At 32.0% G+C, this 18648-nt stretch overlaps 1 protein-coding gene across 1 annotated transcript in view; it reads left to right on the top strand.

Annotated features, from left to right (window-relative positions):
* Window positions 1–18648, top strand: part of LOC123655730 (CUGBP Elav-like family member 1) — a 100412-nt gene that overhangs the window by 47888 nt on the left and 33876 nt on the right. The gene's annotated exons all lie outside the window — the stretch shown is intronic.

The following is an 18648-nucleotide window of genomic DNA, read 5'->3' as shown; positions in this document are numbered from 1 at the left end:
ACACTTACGTTGTCTTACTTATCGATGTAATTGAAGTCAGGTTTTTTTTTGTTTGATAGCAAACACAATTATTAGATGTGTACTTGTAAAATTTTGAGTCATTTTCGATAAGTCATTCACTAATTTTCATTTCTGAGCCTCGAAAGTGGAACAGAGAAACAAACTCACTGCCAGATTTGTAATATTAGTATAAATACCTACCCACATTAATATTATTAATATTTGATAAAAAGACCATAAAGACCCATATTAACTCAGCTAATCCAATTTTTAAGGCATAAAACATTGTCATTTTCTATATTATTTCTATATAGTAGCTCCTATAAATTGACGCATATTAAAAAAAATCAAAGTGAAGTTACAACCAAAAGAGTTTGAATAAGTTTTTTAAATTCATACGTCCGAAGCGCAGAGCGGACGTCGCGCCGCGCATAATAAGCCGACATTACAATAGAAACAAACTCAGTTGTATATGATTTATGCGTGCACGTTGCTTGACTTCGGAATGTAATTGCGACTTCTTTCTATTGTGCTGCACTCTCCTTGATATTATATTTTTATATTATTTACTAACCCACAGTTTCAAATATACGTTTTAACACTTGTCTAGTTAGTTAGTTTCTTCTTGGTTTAAGAATACTAAGCCTATTTTGTGATTGATAGCACGTTTTTTGTAGTTTATAAGTTTTTTAGCAGATAGATTATTTAACATAAACAAATTTTTTCCAATATATCACTTAAATACTAAACTTAAAAGATTCAAAGAACCATAAAAACTTCATAAAGTCTCATAAATCGTATTGTATGTAGTATAATTAAATATGCAATTATATATTTTTCTAATTTTTAGTATAAACTTAATAATTCGTTTCATTTCTCGTTATAAAATATTTTTTTCTATTTTTATTTTCTTACATATACCTACTTACTTTAAAATCACTCCTCTAATCAATAGAGTAACGCGTGTGATGTGAGTGTGTTTCCACATTTAAGATCAATAAACTCCACCAGGATGACACGAATTCGTGTCATGAACGCTACCTCTGCGCTCCTTATTGTTTTCGCCCGCAGCGCACCGTCCGTTTTGTTTTACTTATAAAACAATCACGTAGCAAACGAATTTAACTCGACGGCTTTTTATATCAAATTTTACTATTATTATAAATGCGAAAGTTTAAATGAATGTTTGTACTAAAAAACGCCAGAAGTACCTTTATAAAAGAAACTCTATTTTTTCACTCAAGCAACCTTAATGTACAAATTGCACGGATTAACATTCAATGTAATCGCGATCAACGTCTTGTCAAACATTCAAATATTTTATGTCTAATAGTTATAGGACTTTATTTTGTTCGTTTCTGTATTACAACAAAAAAACTGAAACAAAAAATAGTTAATATAAACTAATTTTAATAAATGAAAAAAATCATATAAAATCAAAAATAACTGTCTAGAGAGAAACAAAAAATCTCATCGGTTTTTTACCGTGGAAATATTCGAAAGCACATTAAATCACGCCTAGGTGTTTTTGAAACACGCCTAAGTGTTTCGATTTGAAACACTTCAAACGAAAATTCACATTTAAGTTAGTCATTTTAAGTAAGTAAATTACATTTTTATATTCTAATCACATTTGAAAGGAAACCTTTTTAACTTCGAAATGAAAGTTTATTTCGATATTTCGAAATGAGGTATTGAAGAAAAAACTCGAAACAGCTTTAGCCTTGAAGTAAATCTTTATTGTAACAAAATTAACTTTATTTTTTCTTCGAAACAAAAGAACACAATATCAAAAACTACTTAACGTGGAACGGTCGTCGGGATCTGAATAAGTAATAGAGGCCTTACCTTAGAATAAAGAATTTGGAGATGATCACTCAAAATGTTTAATTTTTTTAAGTTTTAAAATTGTATATCTATTTCGAGTGGTTCAAAATGATTTCCTTTTTTTTAAGATTTTAAGTATTAATTTATAAGATTAGTTGATTGATAAGGCTAACTGTGGCATTGAGTACGGTTGATTTCATTGGTGTCACGCAGAATAAAAAATAAACACTAAAGATTAATGTGATTGAGATAATAGTGTGAATATAATTTTTAAAAACAAAGAGTTACACCTTAACCTAATAAACTATAAGAAACTTGTTGACCCAGTAGACATTCTGTTGTCTCCCGAACTGTTAAACTGTTCCAATTTGCAGTGCAATTTTCTTAATTTTTTTAATACAATAGCAACCTTAAAAGTTTTAATAATAATAAAATAAAACGAAATGTGTGAAATAAGTAAAATCATTCTCAAATAATGACGCGACCAAAATAAATAGTTATTTATTTACATACATTACTTTTTAAATATTTTTTTGACCACTGTTCCAAACCTATCAAATTTGGACATTCGAAGTTCATCATTTAGTATTTTCAAGTTAACGTCGTGTACATCCGCAAAAATATTATTTCCTCGGTATCTAGTTCTGTGTCATTCGATTCGGTCACTGAGGCGATCTATAGAATGATCCGGGGCAGATAAGTCTGTAAACCTATTTTGTACTACACTCACACATTGTGGCCTTTTATTATTCCCGTAACGGAGCTCTCGCGATTGACATAGTTGTATAAACACTTGAACTCCCTTTAAAATAAGTTATGACTTAAAATTATTACCAACATTTGGTATTAGTGTTAGCATAAATTATAATAGTTTACTTTTTTATAATAATAATAAAAAAACGTGAATACTATTCATGTAACCTACATACAGTCAAAAGTTCAAGTTTTAATACTTATATATGAGTTACTGTCCTAAAGATTTTTTTATCTTTCGCTATAATTAAAAAAAAAAACAACAAAGTTTGCTTCTTTTTAATGACTCCATACAACTTAAAGTTGTATTGTATCCATCCCAGTTGACATTCATAATTTATATCAAATTGACACAACCAAAAGCCATATAATCAAGAGCTGAATTGTGTAACTACGTTTTACTTACATCAATATTATTACCCTTAAACTGTTGACAGATTATTAATTCGCGTATACGATAAAGATAATTGCGTGATAGACGGCTTCGTGTGTACATTCGACATTTGCTAAATAGCCTTATAGCGCAGACGTGATAATGACTGTGTAGTCTGGGCGGCGATTGCTTATTTTAAGCTCTACATCAAATTGAGTATTAATTTTATAAACTTAAAGGAGCAATGATTTTATTCATTTCAAACCAGTTTGGTTGTACCTTCAAAATAATTATAAATAATTAACAACAAAAAAGTATATGCCTGTATAATTATATTAAAAAGTGCTGTTGTAGTCTCTTGTATGGAGCTATTTTCGGTTTTGCCTTTGTAATTACGTTGATAGTCTCTGCTGTTTTTGAAGAAATTTCCAATTTGTAAGGGCTTACAAAGGCGAAGAATCGACCTGTTTCACATCTAGAAAATTCGTTTTCTATATCTTTACCCACGCTGCGTTCAGTGCGTTCACTTCTTTTAATAAAAAGAAATATTTAATTTACTAATAAAAAATACTAGAGTATCCATAACTATATAACTCACGGTGATTTTTGGTATTTAATTTGGTCATACAGCTCAAACGTGATATTTTACAACCTATCATTCCCTTATGAACCGACATTTTTAAGGCAATGTCCTTCTTATCGTATGGTGAAATGACAAAATGATGAAGGACAGCGTATAAGTATTATGAATATTTAATATATTCATACCATGTTTGTCACGGTACGTCGCCGCATTTATCACTTACATAGGACAACAGATGACACGCGATATTGAAGTGGTAGATCCTGAGAGTACTGTATTGGAACAGGCAAATTCTTAAGTCGCCGTTTTAATTATTATATGAATTAACTGTTTATGAAAAAGCGCGATAATGAACCATTTAAAAATATATTAGACAATTGTATTAGTTATTTTTTTTTTATCAGTGTGTATAAATAACAGTATCCCGAATATGAAAAACTTATTATAACAGTTTCAATTACTTCTATATAATTTCTAACAAAAAACAAAACAAGCAATTCAATGAGGCAGATAAAATTAATAAAAATCACAACTAAAAATCATAATTCAACTCGGACAAGAACGGCTATGTAATATATTTTTACTAAAGGTTTTATAGTGTCTAAAGACTAAAATCTTCGAGAAGTGGTTCTAGCGACACAAAGCTACAACTATTCGTATATCTATAAAAATCTGATACATACATCACTTAATCCTCTATCGTCTCCCTGCCTACGTTCAGTATTACTCATAGCCGGGAAATGAGTCGATAATTCGGCGACACACGCACGCTATCTCACCGCGCCTACACCGCGTATAATTCGCACCCGTAAATACTCTTCCCCCCTTCACCCCCAGTTCACAACAATTAGGGTTGAAATCATTATACTTAACGTAATAAGAATCACAAAAATTGGAAATTAAAATGTTTTACATCTTTCATAGCAATATTGCTGTTTCTACTTATGAGTATGGCCTTGCGGGATCGATCATATCCGATAGCGAACTTTACTAACGGCGGGTATCCACTATCCCGCAGTGGAGTGGAGTGGCGTGGTGGATTAATCTTTAAATCTTCTCCTATATGTAAAGAGGCCTTTAAACAGCAGAGGGTCGTTTACAAACTGATTTAGTTCATTATTCAGGATTGATGGATGATTGATGATGATTCAACTCTACCAGATCAGTCTTGTAGAATTGAATCAATCCATAAAAAAACTTTCTCCACAGTATTGGTATGTGTATATATGTTTTTGTATTTTTTTCGGAATATCTACTATATACGAGTATATTGTAATTGTATATATCCTAAATATTCAAAATGGAAAAATAAGGTCAAACTCGTTACCACAACATCGCGAGGATTGTTTATTATATTACATGTTATGACGTTTTTCATGTTTCTTGGCGTCTATGTCGCATAATCTTAATAATGAACAATCTGTTTAACTTATACTTAACAAAATTGTTACTAGCTAATGTGTGTGCATAAGAAATCTTAACATTAGGGATCTTTATGTGAACAAAAAATCTATGTGTTATTTTAATATTGTAATTGTTAATATTTGTTAAATACGGCATTTAAAAAAATATACTATATGATTTTGGATTCGGCTGTTTTCATTTTGAGTGCTCTGGTTTAAAATATGGTGTAGGTTACCTTAATTAAAATGTGATATTGATGTTCTTTAATGTGATCTTTACCATGGTCTGGGATTTTGTGCTTAAATCTTATGTGTGTTTTTGGATCCCCGACACAGAAGTATTTCCCAGTCGGTGCCGTTGATTGTGAGACGATTATTTAATTTTATATTTAATTTGACATTTAATTTGACATCTGTCAACCCTATGCATTCAGTACAACTTTAGTTCCCCAGGGACTCAGCATCTGAACATTAATTGTCTATCGGCTAACAATGGTGTGACGCCATTTGACCACAGATGATGTGATGACTGTTTTTAGCCTGAAAAAGATGGATTACCTACATATTTAGTATACCAGGTTATATTTGTATTATATTATTTCAAAATACATTATGAAACATAGTTCAGTTTCATTAGTAGGTTTTAGTTTTACTAGTATTATGAAGGTTTTAAGGCTATAAACACCTCTCATATTAGCTTTATATTTCAACATGTTCCAGCAGTACAGCAAATGTGCATTATTCGATTATCGACATTTTCTTTAACAAATGCACATTTTCTCTACTGACCCATTCGGGTTCTAATCAATACAATCAGAAAAAAAACTTTAATCAACCAACTTTATAATAAAAACAGTGTTTTTTATTTCACTAACATAGATATATGATATAAAAAAGTAACTGCTAATTAACATTCACACTTACATACTAACAGTGTTTTAAAATGTAATAAATTTAGTATCGAAATGACGCACATATTGAAAATATTAACACGTAAACAACAAACTGTTACACAATATTATTATGAACAATTAAAAGATTAATAGCGTTTTTATGTTAATGTAAAAAATCATAGAGCACTTACAAGACGCATCGGTTTTTTTTTTATAACTAAAAAAATTCTCGCTCTTACATAGATATTATCTTCTAGTAATATTTTAAAAATAGAACATTTATAATATAAACGGAACGTCGTGTTTGTAATTCATACTATGAATAGACAAATTCGTGCTATCGCCAGCATGTTTGTAATATTCATTTGCGGTTTCAAATGTCTTAGTGAGGATTTAGAATACTCGCAACTCTGCGCTTGTGTGTGTATTGATGATGTACACTCACACGTCGACGCGCCTGTTTACAGGTGACATACAATATGGATAATTATAGGGTTGGGATTTATTCATTTATTAATTTTTTGTTTAAATGTATTTTGATTATTTTATCATATCTTTAAGGTCCTTTTTAGTGACGTGACAACGTCTAATTAATCGACGAACGCCGGCTGCATGTACGTTAAAGGATAACTAACTATCTCGTTACGCTCATTGTCCTGTTGTGCTCATTTTACGCTTGCGCCGAGAAGATATTTTGTCATGAAGTTGTCACGTTAAACGATTGTCCGTAAACTAACTTTACAGACAACCAAGTTTTTTAGTGTATTAGCAACATTCTGTAGCTCCTACAATAATATACGAAACGTAACTCTCTCTCTCTCTCCTTCTATCTTTACTAGCTTATATCTCCCTCTCAACTACCATTCGCCTCGCCCGATCACAGTTTTCGTAACGCTCTCGTTTCACCAGTTTACTCCCCAAGTCAAGCGTATGTAAAAGAGCCTTACTTTAATAACATATTTTGCAACGTATAAACTTTTGCTCCCTTTGCTTTTGCAAATTTTTATATTACTTAATAATAATGCTGTGTCATACCTTCTTATATGAACCGTCATAGTTCATTTCATACTGGCCCTATCCGGACATATCAATCACGTCGCCAACCCTGGCCTTGAGCGAGGAATCCGTTGTATATGTATGTGTGTATAAAGTTTGAATATGTGCGTGTCACACAGGAGCGCTAACAATGCATCTGTTATGCCGACTTCACACCTCCAGCTAAAACGATTCTTCCTAAAGACCGACGTTTAGTTTATACATGTGTTGAATTTGTGTGTGTTTGTTTGATATTATTGTGTGGATCATGCTTTATGCCGGAGGGATTCAATTTGCAAATTGTTGCTTGTGATATTTTCGACGGCGCTTCTCTATATAGTGGATTTGATTGTATTATTCGCGTTGTGAAGGAGTTGTACAAGTATTAAGTTAAGGATTCTTTCCATATGAATTTTATTGTAATTTCAGAAAGTAATAAGCCTATTTTTGATTAAAAAAATTACTACTTTGAAATAATAGATACATATCTAGAAGCACGTTAAGTATATGACCCAAATCTGAAACCTAACACAGACCAAACCACAAAAAGCCCTAGGCTAAGGTAGACAATAGTCATATTAAGTTGACACTCACATTATAATTAAGAGTTACATGTCGATATTTTACAGTCTACAAAAAAAAATCTTGAAGAGTCGACTAATTATCAGTGGATAGACAGTGTAGGCAATTTTTTTTAAAAGCTCGTTATTTATATAAACGTACTCGACGTGGCGCCTTGTTAACTGCAGTCACTTCTTCAACGATCGCTTTTTTCTTTTAGAAACATGACAAAACGCCAACTCTTTCCATCTTCAGAGCTTGTTTTGAAGGGCTGTACTTTATTCTTACGTATAATAATAATAATAATCGTATACTTATTATTCGTGACCTAATAAAAATAAAAATTGCTAAAGTTATAAATATCAGCCTTTGAAAAACCTATAAGCCAAAATCATAAACCAAATCGAACAATTCCTATGCATTCCGAGCGAAAATTATACCCGCGACCGCTGAGTTAATTGGAGTCTTCTGAAAGAAGACTACACGAGAACTATTGTAATTTTTTTTATGGAAATTTAGATAATTGCTAACATGGAAATCACCAAACTATTAATTTACATTATTATTGTATGCTAACTGTAACCCGCGGTTTTACACGCGTTAATTTGAGAAAAAAACGCACTATAATAAAAATATATAAGACCTTATAGCCTTCTTCGTTAAGGGACTTTTTAAAACACAAAGGGTATTTCAATTCGCCATATTTATAATATTACTATAGATTATAATAAAATTTGACTAGCCCGTTATTGGTGCAGTTTGCAGTGATACTGCTTTCAGCTCCAGAGCTCAGTCCCCGGGGACTGTGGGTTCGATTACCACCTTGAGTGTGGATGTGATACATACGTTTTTATAAATGTATTTATCGGGAAAAAATGTAATTATGCCACCCGGCTGTTACCTATAGCACAAGCATTAAATTGCTTACACTGGGAACAGACGACCCGTATAAATATTTTATGGGTAGATAATTTGATAGATATTTTAAAATTTACTAATTTTTCGAAGGACAATTCAATCCCTCTCCTGACACTCTCATCCCTCGGTAGCGATCGTAACGCATCGATTCCGTCGGAAGAACAGTTATAAATCAAAACCTAATATCGAACTCCGGGCCGTTTTATCTCGTCCGATATATTACTTATGGTAATTTTTTAAGAAATCCTCTCCGTTATCGCTTTGATGTATGGCGAGGAGTTATGTCGCGTGTTCGCTTTTTAAAAGTTATATTATGATATGTATTTGCATTATATCTATACAGGACAACTTGAACGATACGTTTAGAGTTCGGACTTAATAATTTAAAGTTTTTTTTAATTGTAAAACAAAATAAATAATTATAATAATAATAATATTTATTTATTTATTTATTTTAAATATTCGGTACATATCAAAAACAATTTGTAACGATAATAACTACATTAGTATAAAACTGTGTCGCAGTCATTAACGCCCATCTCACAAAGCGTGTCGTATCATAAAGATGATCAAATATGACAAAATATAAACACAATCACAGTGATTACCAGAAAAATAAGATTAATGTGAAGTAGATAATTGTGTTTATGAAAAAAAAGGACTTGAATATTATTACATCGACAAGTAAAACAACGTTCTTAAGTAGACGAAAAAATAGTCAAGTAAATCCGCGCTATCAAAAATAACTCAAAAAGTAGTCATCAAGTTTCGATCAAATTTAAATGAAACTACAATACAAGCATCGGCTTTCAACTAAAACAAGAATCATCAAAATCGGTATACCTAGTGAAAAGTTGCGCGGTATATAATACAACGTAGGTCGATGAAATAGTAGTCAAGTAAATACGCATTATTAGATATAAATTAACTAACGATATAAATTTAATGGTGAATACCAAACATTATTTTGGGTAAGGCGACATTGGCAGATTTGTCGCAAAAAAAAACGAAAGATTAAAAAAAATGTACAATTAATTGTATGTACATTTTTATTTACTTGAAATATCTATATTTTAAAATCATGTACATACATAGAGGTACATATAACTGGTCACATTTTTGTTCGGTAACATTGGAACTTTAAATCTATGTTTGTATTTAACCTAAACATGTATATAATACGAGTATGTAGTTACGTACGTATTTGTAGGTTATTTGAAGCAATACAAAATAATATAGGTATATTTAAATATAAATTTTCTGTTATTATGCACTACACGCGCTGTTTGATGCGAACTTGTGGAGGCCTATGTCCAATAGCGATAGGCTAAAGTGTGTGTGTGTATGTGTGCGTGCGTGTGTGTGTGTGTGTGTGTGTGTGTGTGTGTGTGTTTGCGTGTGTGTGTGCGTGTGCGTGTGCGTGTGCGTGTGCGCGTGCGCGTGCGCGTGCGTGTTCGCGTGAGTGTGCGCGTGCGCGTGCGCGTGCGCGTGCGCGTGCGGGTGCGCGTGCGCGTGCGTGTGCGTGTGCGTGTGCGTGTGTTTGTGTGTGCACTACACGCATGATTGCTTATATACCTTAAATATATTTAAGTTTTCCTGTTATGATACGGTTATGTCAAGACGTCTTAATTAAGTGTTAAATACCTTATAAAACTTTTACATGCACCGTTGGTTACAATTTAGCCAATTTTTATGTTAGGAAAAAGACGATTTGCGAAAGTTTGTTAGGATTGATGTATGTTTGTTGCTCTTTCACGCACAAATCTACTGGACTGATTTTAATGAAACTTAACGTGTAGATAGCTGGAGATCTGGAATAATACACAGGCTATTTTTTATCCCGATACTCCCACGAAATCAAAAATTACGAAGGTGAAATCGCGTGGCGTAGGTAGTTATAAAATATATTTATTGGCCACTAGGATTACATCATCCTTTACTTTAAAGACCTAAAAGCTCTTGGAGCGCACGCAAGCTACTGCGTGTATTTCGTCTATATAACTACATAATTTGTGTCTTTATAAATATTAATATTATTGTATGGCTGCAAATAGATTAATAATTATTAAAAGTGAAATAATTTTAACATATAAGTACATAAAATAAAATGTGAAAGTATTACATAGTCAAGTAATTAGTAGAACTTTTAAATACACTATCTACGGCTATAAATCATATGCCTCATTGACGTTAAAATTTTTGTTGGAATTTAGCTTCCATTTTCTTAATGATATCATGTACATTACTTTAACACGCAAAATAGCAACGAAATACAGAAGTATAAATAAACAATATGATTGATGGCTCGTGAACGATTACACAAAAGCATTGTCTGAGCTGTATCTGTAATTACACTTTTACACAGTGTATTATTTACATGTTACAACTGAAGCGATTTACCATCGAACAAAGGTCATATTAGAAATGTCGAACATGATTATAAATAATCGTAACACCGTCTTTTAAATTAAAAAAAAAAATATTGTATAATATTGTATGCAAATAAATAATAGAATTGTTTATCGAAAATTAATTTACACTCTCAAAAGAAAAGTGTTTATAAATACTAAAAAATATTTGTGTGAATATTTATATTTAGAATAAATTTACACGTTTTTAGGGTTCCGTAACTCAAAAAGAAAAACAAAGGAATCCTTATAGGATCACTTTGTTATCCATCTGTCTGTCAAAACTCTTTTTCTCTGGAATGCGTTGAGGTTACAAGCTAAAATTCATACCAAATACTCAAGTCTAATTTCCCTTGGAGCTGTCAAAAAAAAATCAAACTTCTAAGCTTCTTTGAGGTACGGAACCCTAAAAAAATTAAGCGCGTTTAAAAGACTTCAAAAAAAAATAATTGGACCAGTGAACCAAGTTCCCTGTAAGGCACTTTATGCATTTTTCTACTTAATTTAGTAAAAGCTTTTTAATATTCTTAATGTTATTATTTGATAATATGATCAATCGTTTCCATTCAATAGTTGGATTAAATCATGCTCACTGTACCCAGGAAGTTTTAATTACGTAACTTCCGGTTTTGTGGTAAATTTTTGATGAAAATTCTTATTATTAATCTAGGATCTCCAGCTATCTGTATATATTATTTCATTTTATTTATTTTATTAGGATAGCTCACAGTTTATTATAACTATAACTACTACAGAATAAACATCATAAAAGCCAATAACGCTACCACATATAGAAACAATTATAAGAAATAAGAATAATTATAAGAAAAATAAATGTCATTTAATTTTATTGCAATTGTTTTGGTTGCTCTTACGGAAATTATTAACTACTTTTATCATGCATCTACTCTTGTTCCAGTAGGATAATTGACGTATTTGCTACTGGATAGTTGGATACAAATACAGTAAAACAAATGACTAATTTCTAATGCTTAGGAAACTATTTCAAATCCTATGTTACTTTAGCATTAACAGTAATACATTATTATAAAATAAATTCAAATCTTTATAATAAAAAAAAAACTTTTTAAATTACTTACTTAGTAAATTTTTATATTGATATCAAAGGTAAAACAATAACCTACTACAACACGGGTGTTAAATAACCCGTAATTACCCACCGTGGCCTAATCTTACAGTGTCACAAATTATAGAAATGACTATTACATTACGGTCAAAGGCCAGCGTGGCCGGTTTAATAGGCGCCGCAGTTGAATAGAGCCTCTGTTTATGTATACAAATAGTGTATTATAAATGAGAAAAATTACGACCGACACGCGATTGCGCTCATATTTTGACTTAACTTTCACGCGACTCAATTTTGTTATGATTTACACGAAAACTTACCCGACTAATCACTTGATGTGTATGAATGAACATGGCTAGATATGCATACATTAACACATACACACGCACACATATTTAGGTTATTTGCATAAGGTGATTTTTACATGTACAATCAAATATACATACTAGTAGTGGCCAAGTGGTTGAAATTCGACAATAATTTTGGCAAAGACTTTAACAATAAACAAAAGAGTATATATGCGTGTGTGTTTCAAATACATGTTAGTGTGTTTAATATTTTATATAATGATTTAATGTACTTTTTATGTATAATTTAAAAAAATATTAGCATTCTGCACTCCTTTTCTATATTAACTACAAGTTGCGAAATTTCATACTCCTCCGTCCGCGCAATTTTCGTAAAAAGGGATACAAAGTTTTTGCTTCACGTATAATATATAGATTTTTAGGTCTAGTTATACTAATATTTGTCTCAGATTTGGCGTCTGTCCTTGTGGGTCTCCTCAACGTACGTTAAGCTGTCGGTCTCGGTTGTTACTACAGACACCTGATAGCGATCGTTACTATATAGGGAATATCCCGAGTAGAAAAAAGGTCAGGCTCAACCAGATCATGTATCTGGACCGGATCAGGATAGAATAAGGCATGCCAGATCCGGCAAGCTCTATCAGGACCAGGTCCGGTCCAGACAAGGATAGCCTGATATAAAATATAATCAAGTATGGTAAGGCATACTGGATCAGGACCAGGTCCGGTCCAGACAAGGATAGCCTGATGTAAAATATAATCAAGTATGGTAAGGCATGCTGGATCAGGACCAGGTCCGGTCCAGACAAGACTAGCCTGATGTAAAATATAACCAAGTATGGTAAGGCATACTGGATCAGGACCTGGTCCGGTCCAGATCAGGATGGCCTAAAAGAAATTACGCGAACTGAGCCTGAATCGCGCTATTAATGTTTTTAAGCGCACTTAGTATATATATAGTTATCAGGACAATCTAGCAGGGAGTCCATTTCTACACAGTGGAGCAGTCGTAAGTAATAGGAATAGTAGCTAGTAGTTAATTATTAGAAATTAATCAATAAAATTTAATTAATAATAATAATTAATTAATAACATAAAAATAAATAAAAATAATTAATATTTAAAGTAAAAACATAAATAAATAATACATTGGAAAAAATAAACGGAAATAAATATTATAATAATTATGTTAATACATATTTATATCAATTCGCTTTTTTTTTGTTAAACAATTTTTTCAAAAATGTACATTCGTGTTTTTAATGGACCGAACCGAACCGGCTGATCAGGATGAGATGAAGGAAATCTCATCTCATCCTGATCAGGTCCAGACCAATCATCTGCGTTACATGCCTTATCTAGTCCTGATCAGGCATGCCTGGTCCGGTCCTTCTAAGGAAGACGAAAAAATTTCTACTCGGGTATATCCGATAACTCATAGTCGAGCAGCGTTGTTGATTAAGCTCCCACACTTCTCCTACATCGATAAAGAAGTCAACTCCCACTGCTGCTATCTGTATGAATCAATCAATCAATCAGACTTTTGTTTATTTGTGTACGATTACAAAACTATCGTAAATCGTAAAAATAATGTAAAGAATAAATAGCAAAATCGCTAATTCCTCTTCGGATTAAGAGACATCCCTGAACGTTACAGCACTTAGCACATCACATCACTACTTAGTTCCGTAATACATTAAGACCGAACAAATACAACGTATTAAATACAACATGTACTACAGCCAACGTTGGATCCCGCGGCTACATCACTCGGAAACGAATTATGGTTTTCACGCACACTAAGAAATGGGGATGAACACTGGTTCTGACAAACACTTAAGTGCGTTGATAATCTTCTTGTTATATATCGAATCATTTATATTAGAAACTAGCTGACCCGGCGAACTTCGTATCGCCTAACACAAACTTTATCGTATTGTATTAAAGTTCAAATTAACTTTTAAGTATTATCACAAATCTTTTGTATGGGAGTATAGAAAAGTGTTGTTTTTAGACTTTTTCAGGAAATTTAAATTTTTTTTTTTAGATTTTTTCTCTCCGTAAGAACCATCCTCGTACTTCAAGGAATATTTAAAAAAAAAGAATTAGCGAAATCGGTCCAACCGTTCTCGAGTTTTGCGCTTAGCAACACATTCAGCGACTCATTTTTATATTATAGATGTGTGTATATCTACGGTTCATTCTATTTAGTTGGTCTAATTTTAAGTTTGCTTTATTTTTATTTTTTATTAATTTATTAAACTTTATTACACATACAAAAAAGAAGCTACATTTGGGAACGATTAGACACAAGAACAAATAATGTATGCAAAGGCGGCCTTATCGCTTATAGCGATCTCTTCCAGGCAACCTTTAATAAAAGTAAGTAGTTTAAAGTTAGAAATTTAAATCTATCATATCAATTGCTACTTACCAGGACAGAAGTATAAAGAATTCTCTAGAGACACTAATTATGGAATTATAACTTATATTAGTGTAGTTAGACATAATCTTCTTCTTTGTGATAGTTGGTGTATAGTTATGTAACTCGTGACATTGATCAAACAATAGAACACTACGTGAATTAACGCAAGTTAAATCTTGATAAAATTTATCCATACACTTACTATTTTTCATTAATTTATTCAATGGTATTAAAATTAAAAATACATATAATATATTTATCAAACACGATAGTAATTGTTAAGGCGGCAAATAGGCTACGTCTCGAGCATCCGACGTCTCAACTGATCCCCAATTAGGATCTACCCAATACCTGGGATTATCTCGGTAGCGTATCGTTACAATGGACACCTACGAGTGTATACCCGGGGATAAATGTATCGTTGTGAGGTGAAAATATTACACTGACGACGTGCTGAGGCGATTGCTATCTATATTTATCATGTTAATATATCCTTGAGTTTGTTTATTTCTTTGTTTCTGGTATAAAGTGTTTTAGGCTATTCAATATCTATATATTAATACGTGAAGAACTTAACGCTACTTGAACTTAGGAAAATTGCGCGGACCGAGAAGTATGAAATTTCGTTCAGTTATAGTTTATATAGAGGAGGAGCGCAAAATGCTATTTTTTAAAAAATTATGAATATAAATATATTAAATCAATATAAAAAAAACATACACTAAATACACTACAATGTATTTGACACACACACACGCATATTACACTTTTGTGTTGATTGTCAAAGTCTGTAGTCAAATTGAAATTTTTTCAAAAGGTTCTTTATTTTCATTATTTATTGGTTTTCTTTAATTTAAATTTTTAATTATGATCGAATTACGACCTCTGGCCGATCACTAGTATGTTTTAATTACTTTTCGGTGTTATAAAGGTCATTGATTCATTACGTTCTTATATTTTCCAGTTAGGGAATTTTTCACTGTTACTATCGTATAATAAATTTAACCGTACCACCTTCAATCAACCAGATACACGAATTAAACCTTCACACCCTATATGATATGAGGTGGATCTTCATATCAGATCATAACTTCATTTTTGAACTCTAAAACAGTAAATCTTAGCAACTTCTTGCCCTGTACATGTGTATATCGTTCTGTATTATTATTATTATCGTCATATTATTGTCGTTATTGTGATAACAAATGTAGGTACTTATACTGCTAATAATAATTATAAGAACACTCAACCACCTCAATTACGACACACTCGACACCTGGTGTCTTCGCGGAACGAATCGATTCCGACTCTCCGATCGCCGCCGATACCAAATATTGACACTCGATAGATCTCGATAGAGTTATGCCAGTGTTTACACGATATTGTTTGATGCACTGTTGATATATATTATTATGATGACTTCGATGCGTCCGTATTCGATTATTCGGTTCAGATGTTGATTAAGCGATACTCGTACGTATTGGCGGCTCGGTTTCGATTTACGGATGATAGCCCGTTGTCTGTGACTGTATCACAGTTATAATAGTTGGTACATGTACGCTGTTATTACTCGATTATACAGACACGTGTCAGTGATGCAAATCTTATGTAATCTTCGAACAACTGAAAGCCGTGTGTGTTCACAATACGTGGATTGAATATGACATTGACAGTATTTTAGGGAGCTAAGCTCATCTGAACTGTAACTTCCAGAAAACAAACCATTGCTAGGCTTCTGCCCAACCACGCTGCTTCACTTTACATTGGCGGATAATTTCCTTACTATGAGCGAGACGATCGCGATCAAGTATATGTGGTTACGTTGACGTGTTCTCAAAGGCACGGTGGTAAGACTCGCAAAACCTTGTATTGATTGAGAAGATTATCGTTTTATTTTTATATATGAAAATTCGAAAAGTAGTTTTTTTTCGAAAATACGAACAAGAATCTTGTTATACTATCTAATAGTTCAGAGGCACATTTAATATGGCAAATGAAGTATTGGGATTTTAGTAATGCACAACATAAAATAAAAGAATTAGCAACGATCCGTCCATTGTTTCTTGTTTACCGGATCGAGATCGGACTGAGAACGAACTGAGATCAGCACTGTAATGTGGATCGGGCCTTATCCTGAAAGCATTCCGGCGAATCACTTTTAATTATATATAAACAAGTCGATTCTATAATTATTCTTCTTTATGTCAAATAGAGTAATCATAGTTAACATTTAACCTTTTTACCTAATATGAAAATTAGCATGGCAACTATAAATGTAATCATGAACACACTATATTGAAAGACATTAAAATGCGATGTTTATATGTTTGTTTGGTATCCATTATAGATGTGTTTATTTTATTAATATACATTTTTAAAGACTAGTCACTAACCCGTCATTGCTGTACCAGTGACCCGGGCTCCTGTTACACCAAATACCAAAATATCGGATACTCAAGCAAGAAATATATACATAATATATAATTATAAGATTTTAAATTAACATGGTTATTTTTATTACTAAAATTACTTAACTATCTTGTTCACGCGACTTGTCTCGGGAACCAAGACATTCGTATCTACGAATGTCTTGGTTCCCGAAATATCGTCCCGAATATGTCGAAATATCGAACTCCGCAAAATGAAAATAAAAAACATGGTAAATATCCCGTTTTACGTATAAGTCATAGTAATTATAATATGCTTTATTTCATTATATTTATTTAAAGCATAATAATTTTGGTCTTAACAGTTTTAACGGAGTTTGTATGACTTGGCCATTAAATATAAAATTATATTTTATAAAAATAAAAAGTAACTAAAGGAGTGTCACCGACAAAAAATAAGCTTAGAACGAATAGATAGTTTTAATAATTATAATTATCTGTATAACTAATGTATGACCTTAACATATTTTATTACATGTGCAATATTTAACAATGTTATTATGAGTATCTAATTATTTACTTTGTATTCTTATATGATATGAATTTTGTGACTATAAAGTATTTTCAATACTAAGATTTTAATCGCTTGTTTTTATTTTGTTACAGGTAAGACAATGGACTTTCATCACTCTTTGGTAATTCGAGATTTAAGTCACGAGTGTCGTTAATATTTTATTAACTTAAATTTTAAAACAGAGTTTTTTTTGTATTAAATATTATTCTATTTTTTACCAGTAATATTTTCACATTTCAAATGATAGCGCTTACTAGACGTGGCAATGTTTTTTTTTTACTTATAGGCACTTAACCCATGAATAATACTACATATATATATATATATATATATATATATATATATATATATATAATGTTTCATATTATGATATTTATTATTTCAATCCTCTGATCATGAATGTGTTTTCGCACCTCTCTCTCGTGCCCCTACAATAATATACGAAACATAACTCTTTCTCTCTCTCTTTCTATCTTCTTTCTCTTTCTAACTTATGTCTCCCCTCTCAACTTTCGTTCGCCTCGCACGATCACACTTTTCGCAACGCTCTCGTTACGCATTCTCCAGCTTACTCCCCAAGTCAAGCGTGTCTAGAGAAGTTTTACTTCAAAGACCCAAACCAAACAAATGTATTGAACGTAACAAAATCACTATAACTATTTATGTAACCCAACATCAAAAGATGAGATCATCTTGGTACCCTCTCTTGTCCAAAGAATAGGTCTCTTCCTATAATCACACGTTATTGTTGTATCAACTAGCCTTAAATACATAATGAAATACGATAGTCCTTTCCAGTGGCTGTTTAATATCTCACTCGCTCACGATCCACGGGAGAGTCGTACAACGAAATTTTAATTAATTTTCATAACACGCGGTTTTCCGCTTATTAGATGCGGGATGAATGCATTTGTTACACGTCTATGTCAGTGTTAAACGCGTTGAAGCGTCGTTGTTTGTCTGTGTAAGTGATTGTAGCGTTGTTTTACTGTTGTTTATATATATATATATATATATATTGGTTGATAATGACGTTGAATATAAAACTTCGTTAACGATTTCATTCTTCTTTGAAAAAAGTAGGTGTCGTTAGCCCCAGTCTCGTATAAAAAA

Source organism: Melitaea cinxia, chromosome 8 (genome assembly GCF_905220565.1).
Source record: "Melitaea cinxia chromosome 8, ilMelCinx1.1, whole genome shotgun sequence".
In the NCBI taxonomy this organism is placed as follows: Eukaryota; Metazoa; Arthropoda; class Insecta; order Lepidoptera; family Nymphalidae; genus Melitaea; species Melitaea cinxia.
Note: the sequence above shows the minus strand (reverse complement) of the source record. Positions and strands in the feature narration are given on the sequence as shown.